At 39.5% G+C, this 10,844-nt stretch overlaps 1 pseudogene; it reads right to left on the bottom strand.

The window, feature by feature from the left end:
- The window catches only part of LOC102858296, a 13,630-nt pseudogene extending 11,409 nt beyond the window's left edge, over window positions 1-2,221 (bottom strand).
- Between the last annotated feature and the right edge of the window lie 8,623 nt (window positions 2,222-10,844).

Genomic DNA, 10,844 nt, shown 5'->3' with positions numbered 1-10,844 from the left:
ATACTTTTCTCTTCGACGGTCCTGACTTTTCTTTGATTCTCTGGATTGGTCAGAGTAGCTACTAGACTTTTCCCAACGCCTTTCAGCACCATTCTGATACCTATTTTCACTGCTTCTAGAGCCTGAATGTTTGCTGTTCCTTTCTCTTGACTTTGATCTATCTTTTCTTCTCAAACTTTCACTATCCTTATTTCGATGCCTGTGCTTCTCATTTTCAGAAAAAGAGTTTCTCCTTTCTTCCCTTTTCTTTTTGGCATCACCATGTTTATTTTCTAAATCTATGTGCACTTCTTGGTCTCTATCATTCACAACCCTCCTGTAACTGCTTTGTTCTGAAGGAACACCTCTGTCGGAAGTGTATTTTGTACTGGTATCTCTCCAATCAGCATCTCCTGAATTTTGATCTCTGTGCTTTTCTGATCTTCTTTCTCAGTCCTTGTTTCCTGGTGCCTGTGTTCTGGTCTTCTTTCTTCATGTCTTCTATCATTTGTTTGACGTTTCCTACTCACTTTATCTCCTTTATTTCTGGTTCTTCCTTGTACCTTCTTTCTTACCTTTTTAGCTGAGGCTGAGCTATGACTGCTGGTAGACGACGAATCACTCTCTTCACTGGAAGAGTCTGAACTGCTATCACTGCTGTGAGACTCAGAATCTGAGGAGTCTGATTCTGAGGAAGAGGACGAGGAAGAGGAAGGAGAGGATTTATTTGAGTCAACATCCGGTTTCTGTGCCATGATGACCTTTGGTGTATTTTTGAGATGTTCTCGCAAGGTATCCGTTAAGCCTCCAAGACCTTTAGAAGTAAAAAAGTTGATGGCAAATCGAGTGTTTCTTGGATTATCCCATGGTAATAATCCTTCAAAGAATGGCTGTAGAGTCTCATCTTTTAATCTTGCATTAAGTTTAGGAAGACCCATGTATTCACAAAGTTCCTGGAAAAATATTTTGACAAAAATTCTACTGGATGATGTAGTTGTTTCTTCACTTAGCTTTAGACATTCAAGTACACTCCATGGAAGTGAATCAGTATATAAAAGATGAGCAAACATCTTGGCAACATTTCTTAATTTGTTTGTTTCTAAACGATGGATGGTATCATACTGTTCTTTGAATATATTTTCAAAGGATTCCATGTATTCTTTTTTGAGCATGCAAAAGCGCCCAGCTAATAAGCCAAAAAAATTTTCATATGTCCTTTGTTGCGCACAGCAATCAAGTATCATATTGCAGAGTTATTTTGTTTGACTTTCAGGAAACTCCATTTTCAGTAGTTTGTGAGCACATTCTTCAAAATCTAAACTGGACTGAATAGCAAGATAAATTGTGCGGCGAAATGAGGCCAGATTAATTTCTGTTTTGTCATGAATAGTTACTTTTTGTCCTTCATCATCTTCTTCTCCCTCTTCCTCTTCATCTTCCTCTTCTTCGTCTCTACTTCCAGCATCCTGATCTGTGTTTGAGTCACTGTCTCCTTCATCAAGAATTTCCTTCTTAATGGCTTTGTATTTCTCTTCATTCTCCAAAAAGTTAGGATCCATCTTGAAGACATTAAGAACATCTTCTGGATTGTAGTCATCCTCCAGAGAGAGCATGTGGGTGAACTGATCATCTTCCTCCACGAGGTCAAGTCCGTCCAGGATAACAGGGTGATCCTTGAATCCATCCTTTCGCACTGCAAACATCACCTCAATAAAAAAAAAAAAATAAATAAATAAAACAAAAACAAAAACAAAAAACATCACCTCAATCATATACTGAACTCTTTTGTCAATTTCAGACTCATGGAGAATGTTTCGAAGTTCTTCAAATATAGCATTAATGCCCCGTGGTGATACTTCTGTTAATTTGAGGCCACATTCCTTGAGAAAACCAATAGCTACTTCCACACTGTCATCTGTAGGTCTTTCCAGAAGCAAAGTGAGCATCTCTAAGCATAAAACTTCATGTGCCACATTCTGAGTAATAAGATGAGCCACAAATTTTGATGAAGTCAGACAAAGTTGCTTATCATTTCTTTGATAACCTTTACAGAAATTAAGAATTAATCTCTTGAGAATTAATTCTCCAATCTGAGGAAATTTTTTTTTTCAATCTGAGGAAATTTTGAGTTGATGATTGCAACTAGTGCTGCATAAACATGAGTAAAGATTGGAGAAGCACTCTGTGCTTGGAGAACAGACCTAGAAAGTAGTCCTCTTCCTCGAACTATATTTTCTGCAAGAAGTTCATTCCATTCCTTTTTCAATGACCTTCTCTGGGGTCAGCATGATACCATTCTCCCAGGGATGACTCGTTATGATAATCTTTCCTAAATTAACAAAGTCACACCATCCTCACTTTAAAGAAAATTCCAAGACAAACTTTGCCAGTTGATGGTATATTGAACATTCTTTGCCAATGCCATCCAAACGAATTCACTGCTCTGCACTCTTATTTATTGTCTAGCTTTCACATGTATATGATTAGACTGAAGATACTGGAGGAGAGATAAGACACACCTCAGTCTTTAAGGAGACATCTCTGCTTTTTAAAACACTTTAAAGAGATCTTTTGTATCAGAGAAATTATTTGATTTCTTGACTGCTGATCCATGGATATTGATTGTGGGTGGATCCAAGTACAATGAAACCCTTAACAATTTTGAGATCTTCTGCATTTATCATGATATTGTTTATTGGTCCATTTGTTTGGAGATTTTTGTTTATGTTGAGTCGTAATCCATTCTGAAAGCTGTACTCTTTGATCATCACTTGTTAAGTGCTTCAATTCTTCTATTTTTGCATGAAAGGTTGTATCATCTGCATATCCGAGGTTGTTAATGGGTCTTTCTTCATTCCTGATCCTAGGTTCTTCTTTATAAGCTCTAGTTTCTTGAACTATTGCTCAGCATACAGATTGAACAAGCATGATAAAAGGATGTAACACTGACACACACTGTGATACAATGAGCCAAGTCATTTGGCCTCTTCTATCTATAGCCTTCTATTTTGTGATTCTAGCCTCTTTAAGAACTCACTCAAGAATGACTTACTTAGGATAACTATTCAGTATTAAGGAATTGGGATTACAATAAGATACAAGTTTCCACTTTATAAGAAGTTATTACCTGAGTCACCATTACTCTTACTTCTTCTGGAGGTGTGGTTTATGGTCCTGAGATCCTATATAAAGGGATGATTCTAGAAAGTTCAAAAGAAGAACGAACTGGGGATGAGGGCGGAGAAAACAGTGCAACAATGAATGAATGAAAACCCCAAATCTCTGTAAATGTTCATTAAAACTAATAAAATTTAATTAAAACAACAACAACAAAACATACAGAGGTCCCTCTGGTTAGAATAAATTCATGGATTTTTCTGCCCTTGAAAAAAAGAAACAAAAAGAAAGTTCAATGCTTGTTTGCTTGGGACACTGCATCTAACTTGATCCAGCTACGCTGACAACCTTCAGCTGACAAACAAGAACCTCAGCCTGCAGACTCCTGGTCCCATCATTCACCAGTCTCTACCACCAAGTACATTGGCCTGCATCATCTACATTCCAGTAAGCCATTTCCCTGATTTTAATTTTGTGTGTGTTTTTTTTGTGTGATCTTCCAGTGAATTATAAAACCTAAAGAAACAGATGAGAGAGGGAGAACTGAGAAGAGAAGGAACAATTGTCAGAGATGATACAGTGGTATAGTAATTTAGACAATTGTGACACTGTTAACCTTTGCCTTATGGGAACTGTTGTTGTTAAGTGTCATCAAGTTGGAACCAACTCATAGCTGACCTTCCGGTTGGTAAATCGCATGGAAGGAGATTGCCCATCTTCCTCCTGTGGAGCAGCTGGTGAATTCAAACCACATGCCTTTAATTTGACAGCACAATTCCTTACCACTAAACCACCAGAGCTTCCTTACAGAACTTATTGATGCAAGATGCCATTGAGTCTACTGTGACTCCTAGTGACCAGACAAACAATGGACTTGAAGCTCACCCTTTCCTGTGCCATCCTCTTCATCACTGATGTACTTGAGCCCATCGTTACAGTCACTGTGTCAATCTGTCTCATTGTAGGTCTTCCTCTCCTTTGCTGACCCTCCATCTTTCCAAGCATCATGTCCTTTTCCAAACACCAGTCCCTCCTAATAACATGCCCAAGATATGTGAGATGAAGCTTCACTATCTTTGAGTCCCCTGGCTGCTCTTCCTTTAAGGCATATATATTATTTTTTCCCTTTTGACAGTCCATTGGATTTTAGAACTCTTTTTCCAACACATCAACTCAAAAGGTTTCTGTCACCTTATTCTTTTTCTAATATCCATATGTAATTGAAAAATGATGGCTTGAATCAGGTGCACCATAATCTTTAAACTTACATCGTTGTTCCTTAACAACATAGAGGAGTGCCTGACAGATTTACCCAATGACTTTTGATTTCTTGACTGCTAGTACCAAAGGTGTTGATTGTAGATCCAAGCAAGATTAAGTCATTGGCAATTTCAATCTTTTATCTATCAAAATGTTACCTATTGGTTCAGTGGTGAGAATATTTGTCTTGCTGTTGAGATGTAACCCACATTGAAGGTTGTAGTCTTGGATCTTTTGCAGCAAGAGTTTCAAATTCTACTCATTTTCACCAAGCAAGGTTGTGTCATCTGGATAATGTAAGTTGCTGATAATGTAAGTTTTCTTCTGATCCTGTTATTGTTACATTCTTCTTCATAAAATTTAACCTCTCAAATGATTTGCTCAGCATATAGATTGAATAGGTATGGAGAAAGAATATAGCCCTGTTTTGCACTAATTAGAAAAGAAATTATTTGTAGACAAAACCTTTAACAGCAATAACAACCTCCTTTGTTCTGTTTGAATGACTGATTCTTGGGCTATGTATAGGTAACACGTGAGCACAAAAATATATTCTGTAATTAGGATTTTTTTACTATGTTAGTCATAATTTGTTATGATCCACAGAAAAATGCTTTTATACAATCAGTAAAACACAGATAAATATCATCTTTCTGGTATTTTCTGCTTCCAGCCTATATCTATCTGTTACCAGCAATGGCATCTCTTATTTCCCATCCTCTTCTGAAGCTAACTTGAATTTCTGGCAGTTTCCTGTTGATAAATTGTTGCATCCATGTTTTAACTATCTTCAGCAAAGCAAGAGAAGGATGGGCAATCTCCTCCCATGCAATTAACTGCCTCTGAAAACCCACCTGAGGGTCAGCTATGAGTCGGTTCCGTCTTGATTGTAAACAACAACATGATATTAATGGTATAATCAATAGTTTTCACATTCTGTTGGAGCATCTTGCTTTGGCAATGAGCATAAATGTAGATTCCCCCCCCCCCCGCCCCCCCGGCTTGGTTGTCTAGGTAGCTGTCTTCCAAATTTCTTGGCAAAGGCAAGTAAGCCCTTCCAGGGTTGCTTTTTTAAAACAAGAACAACAACAACAACAACAACAACATTTCATCAGTTTCTGGAGGCTTGTTTTTCAGCAATCCTTCAGTGTAGTTGGGATTGAGTGAAACAAATTCAATTGGTTTTGTACTAAAAAGATGTAGGGAGTGGAAGGGGGGAAGGAAAGAGAAAAAAATTTAGACTTGTAGAAAAGAGCAGGCATGAATCAAGCCAAGAAAAGCAAGTACGAGAATTCCAGAGGCAGAACGAAAAGTTTGTTTCTGAGGGACTGATGTAAGTGCTCCAAGCTGAGGCCAGCATGCGCTGTCTCCAGGGAACACGCTGTCCTGGGCACCTCTGCAGTCTGAAAGAATCTAACAGTTCAGCAATCGGCCGGAGATACTGTGAATTTCAGATGAACAGGGAAGTAGGAGGTGGGATGGCAAGTGAGGAAGGAGAAGTCTGATTTTAGCAATGCAGAGTGTTTGGAACTTTGTCACATTAGCCAAGTTATCTTTGGTTAATAGCCACTACAATGTTTACAGAGAGAGAGAGGCCACAAGATTCTGGGGCAGCCAGCAACACTGACATGTCACCCCGTGCGCTCATACCTTGGAGTTTCTGAATTCCAGGACTTAACACTCGTATATTTTACAACCCAGTTCAAAGTCAAGTAGCTGTACTATGTCATTGCCTGTAAAAATGAAGCATTTGCCTCCAAATCAGAAGTAAGCTGAATTCTGTTGACCTTCCTCCACACAGACGATGTATAAACTCAGCTTTCTCCAAAGACATGAGGAAAAGTATAGTCTAAAAAACTCAAACATACTGCTGTCAACTCAGATTGATTCACAGCTGACCCTCCAGCGAGTTTTCAGATGCTGTAAAACAGCACAGGAAAACATTGCCCATAAAATTTTTTAAATTAAGGCTATTGTAAAATTTTGCTTATGTGAACTTTATCATATGTGGAGCATTTATAAACGCCCATTAAGAGATTAGAGAAATGAACAATTTATACAATAATATATAGAAAATTTGAGCATAGTTTTGATCACTTTTTTTGTTAAGCCTGTATTGTATGTTAAACCTGTCTACACCTTTGCATCCTAAACCTGCTTAATGTTCACCTTTTGTTATTTAGCCTGACAGCCCATTGAGATCAGAGTATATCCTACTGCTCAAGAATATGAATTCTATCTAGACAATTTCATTCTCTAGACAAATTGTCCAGATTTGGTTAACGTGAATAAAAATTGACAATAGGACAGGAAGGGAGAAGATAGAGAAATTTTTTAAAATTTTATTTTATTAATTTTAATGAGCATTTACAGAGATTTTAGATTTCCATTCATTCATTGTTGCACTTTTCTCCCTGCCCAGCCCTCCCTCCCCCAATTTGCTCCTCTCTTTGAAAAGCAAAAGAAAAATTCCTTCTTTGGTATACAATCCCCCCATACCCCTCCCACCACCCCGAGTATACTCCACTATGCAACCTTAATTGTGAACTCTTGTGATAGAGGGACAGCACAGGAGGGGAAGACCCTCTATGAGGTGGATTGATTCAGTGACTGGGGTAATCGGGATGGGTGTGTCAGAGGCAATGCGATTGGCACAGGAAAGAGCAGGGTTTAGGGCTGTTGTACATAGGGTCGCTATGAGTCGCAAACGACTCGACGGCACATAACAACAACAACAACAACATATCACTTTTAAATTATTCTCTCCCTCATCTGTTTCAGTGCAGTATACATAATTTATCCAATTTTTCTCAGTCTTACCCCAACCCTGATGTCAGTCCCATCCTACCACCATTCTGTGCAAGTGGCACCACGCAGTACTTGTCCTTTTGTGACCGAGACACTCAGCATAATGTCCTCCAGGGTCACCCATTTTGAATAATATTGCATGAGTTCCTTGCTTTTCAATGCAGCATAGGATTCCATTGTGTGAATATACCACAGTGTCTCTATCCATTCATTTGTTCATGGGCACTTAGGTTGTTTCCAACTCCTTGCTATTATGAACAAAGCCGCAATAAACGTGGGTGTGCATATCTCTGCTTGGATGTTGGCTATGGTCTCTTTAGAGTATATTCCCAGTATTGAAATTGCTGAGTCAAATGGTATCTCTATTTGCAACTTTTTGAGAAAGCGCCACACCACTTTCCTCAGGGGTTGCACCATTTTACTTTCCCACCAACAGTGAATAAGGGTTCCAGTTTCTCTACAACCTCGCTAGCATTTGTTGCTTGCTGTTCTGTTAAATTTTGCTATTCTGACTGGGGTGAGATGATAGCTCATAGTTGTTTTGAGAGGGATTTAAAAAAAAAGTCTGTTAGCTTTACCTCCAAGGAGTGCTTTGGCTACACTTTCTCCAAGACATATCTGTTTGCTCTTTTGGCAGTCCATGGGAAATTCGGTACTCTTCTCTAACACCACAACTCAAAGGCATCAATTAACATGTCATCCTTATTCATTGTCCAGCTCTCAGATGCATAACAAGTGATGGAAAAGATCAGGACTTGAACTAGGCACACCTTAGTCTTCAAATTGCTCTTCAGTAATTGCTTCATTGCTCATCAGTAATTTGGAGAAGTCTCTGATTACAGACTTGGTCAATGCTATATGTCTCCTGACCTCCTGGCTGTTGGTACCAAGGGTGTTGATTGTGGATCCAAGTAAGATGAAGTCGTTGACAATTTCAATCTCTTCTCCATCTTACATGGTGTTGTCTATTGGCCCAGTGATAAGAATTTTTGTTTTCTTGAGATGTAATCCATACTGAGGGCTTGTAGTCTTTGATCACCTGCAGCAAGTATTTTAAGTCCTCCTCACTTTCAGCAAGCAAGGTTGTGTTATCTGTATAATGCAGATTATTAATTAATCTCTCCCATTCTGATGTCATAAGTTTCTTCCTAGATCCCAGCTTCTCGAATGATTTGCTCAGTGTACACATTGAAGAAATATGGAGAGAGACACACATCTTTCTTAATTTTAAGCCACATAGTGTTCCTTTGCTCTGTTTGCACAATAGCCTCTTGGTCTAGGTCTAGGTTTCACATGAGCACAATGAGGTATGCTCCATTCTTCTCAATGGATTCCATTGTTCTCAATGTTAGTGGGTTCCACTCTCCTCAATGTTAGCCATAATTTGTTATTATACATTGTTATGACCCACACAATCAAACGTCTTTGCAAAGTCAATAAGCTATAAATAGATATTCTTCTGGTATTCTCTAGTTCAATCCAGGATCCATCTGACATCAACAACGACATGATGTTATGATGATCTCTTCCAAACCCAGCCTGATAGTTCTCCATGTACTGTCTAGCCATTTTTGGGTAATCTGCAGCAATATTTTACTGGAACATGTTACTAATAACATTGTTTGATAATTTCAACATTCTATTGGATCAACTTTTCTTGGGAATGGGAACAAAAATAGATCTATTCCAGACACTTGGCCAGCAAGCTGTTCTCAAAATTTCCTGGCATAGACTGGTGAGCATGTCCAGGGCTGCATCTGTTAATTGAAACATTTCAATTGATATCCCATTTTACATTTAAAAATTCTCAAGTAAGAACTTCTCTCTCCTCTCATGATTATTATATCTTACCATTTGCCAAGCTTGAAATCATAGAAGAACCCCAGACAACAGAGTAATGGTCTTGGGTTGAATCCTCCTCTAATTAGCAGCTATGTGACTTTAGGCACATTTCATGACCTCTTTAGACTTCAGATGCCTCACAGGTCAAATTGGTAAAAATGTTATAGAACGTTTACTTGAACTGATGAAATCCCACCCATAATGGTGGGTTCCGAATAGATATGAGATATATTGTCAGCATGTATTATTTCCATTATTAATGATGTCATTATCTGTTATGGGAATGGGCTAATGTTCCCATTTAAGTGAGCAAATTCAGCAGCAGAACTGGAGAATCTTAACCATCAGCAAAGAAACAGACATGCAGTGTGCACCAGCTAGACCTACAGCAACAGCAGCCATGGGCAAAGCCAAGAACTAGAGACCCAACATGAGAGACAGCTGACCTCAAGACTATCATTGTCCTACTGAGGAACCAGAGCAAAGGGTCTTTGTCCAAGTTTGTTGGAGGACTGGGTGGGTGGGTGGGAGGAAGAGCCTTAACTGGCAGGACGAAGCTTTGTAACTGATGCCTTTGGGCTGTGGTGTTAGAAAAGACTGCTGAATATCCTGTGGACTGCCAAAAGAACAAACATATATTCTGGAGAAGGTGCAGCCAAAGTGCACCTTGGAGGAAAGGTTGGCAAAGCTTTGTCTCATATATTTTGGGCATGTTGCTAGAAAAGGCTATTCCTCGGAGAAGAATATCATGCTTGGAAATGGGGGGGGGGCGACAACCATGAAGGAGAAGACCATCTTTAATCAGGTGAATTGGCATAGAGACTGTAGTAATTGGATCAAGTGTGTCAGAGGTTGTAAGACTGGCACAGGATAGGACAGCCTTCAGGTCTCTTACTCATCGTTGCTATGAGTCATCCTTAATGGCACCCAACAACATCACAAGCTTTGTGACACTGGCCTAAAGCCATGGTGGGGCTGAAGACTGAGGTGCCTGAGTGTTAGCAGTTGTCCTGACTGTATTCTGCTGCTAGCCTGAATTATATAGCTTTTTTACTTCCCTAAAACGGTTCTGTGTGGGCTGTTAGCCATTACATTGTATTTTGGACCCAGTAAAGCAATAAGATTGATATTGAGATAGAGTATGGGAGAGTGGAAGACATGTCTGATCTCATGGGAATTGGTTTTGTGTTGTTCATGGGGACAGCTCCCCTTTTGGAAGCTGGCAAACATCAGACATGGCCACCCCCATGCAGCCTTTGCTTTTATTTTTTTTAACAGTATAGTAGTTTCCACTCTTCTTTTAATCTTCAAAGGTTCAAGTCATTGATGTTGATTTGGAACCAACTTTTAGCTTTTCCTTCAGAGGGTTTTTATATTAGGGAGCTAGGTGGCTTGGCTCCACAATCAACACTCTTGGCACCAGCAGCCAGGAAATTAAAAGACTTATTGCCATGGGAAAGTCTGCTGTTAGGGACCTCTCTAAAGTACTCAAGAGCAACAGTGTGTCTCTGGAGACAAAGGTGCATCTAGTACAGTCTTTGCAATCACTTGTTATGCATCAGAGAGCTGGACAATGACCAAGGAGACTAGAAGGAGAATTGATGCTTTTGAGCTTTGGTGTTGGAGAAGAGTGCTGAAGGTGCCATGGACTGCTAAGAGAACAAACAGATTCATCCTGGAGAGGGTTAAACCGGGATGTTCCTTGGAGGCAAGGATTCTGAGGCTTCGCCTGACATACTTTGGTCATGTTGTAAGGGAGAGACTGTCTTTGGAGAGGGATATCATGCTTGGGAGGGTGGAGGGCAGGCGCAGGAGGGGAAGGCCCTCTGGGAGATGGA

Source organism: Elephantulus edwardii, unplaced genomic scaffold (genome assembly GCF_000299155.1).
Source record: "Elephantulus edwardii isolate Elephantulus edwardi_28Jun2011 unplaced genomic scaffold, EleEdw1.0 scaffold00021, whole genome shotgun sequence".
NCBI classification, from domain to species: domain Eukaryota; kingdom Metazoa; phylum Chordata; class Mammalia; order Macroscelidea; family Macroscelididae; genus Elephantulus; species Elephantulus edwardii.
Note: the sequence above shows the minus strand (reverse complement) of the source record. Positions and strands in the feature narration are given on the sequence as shown.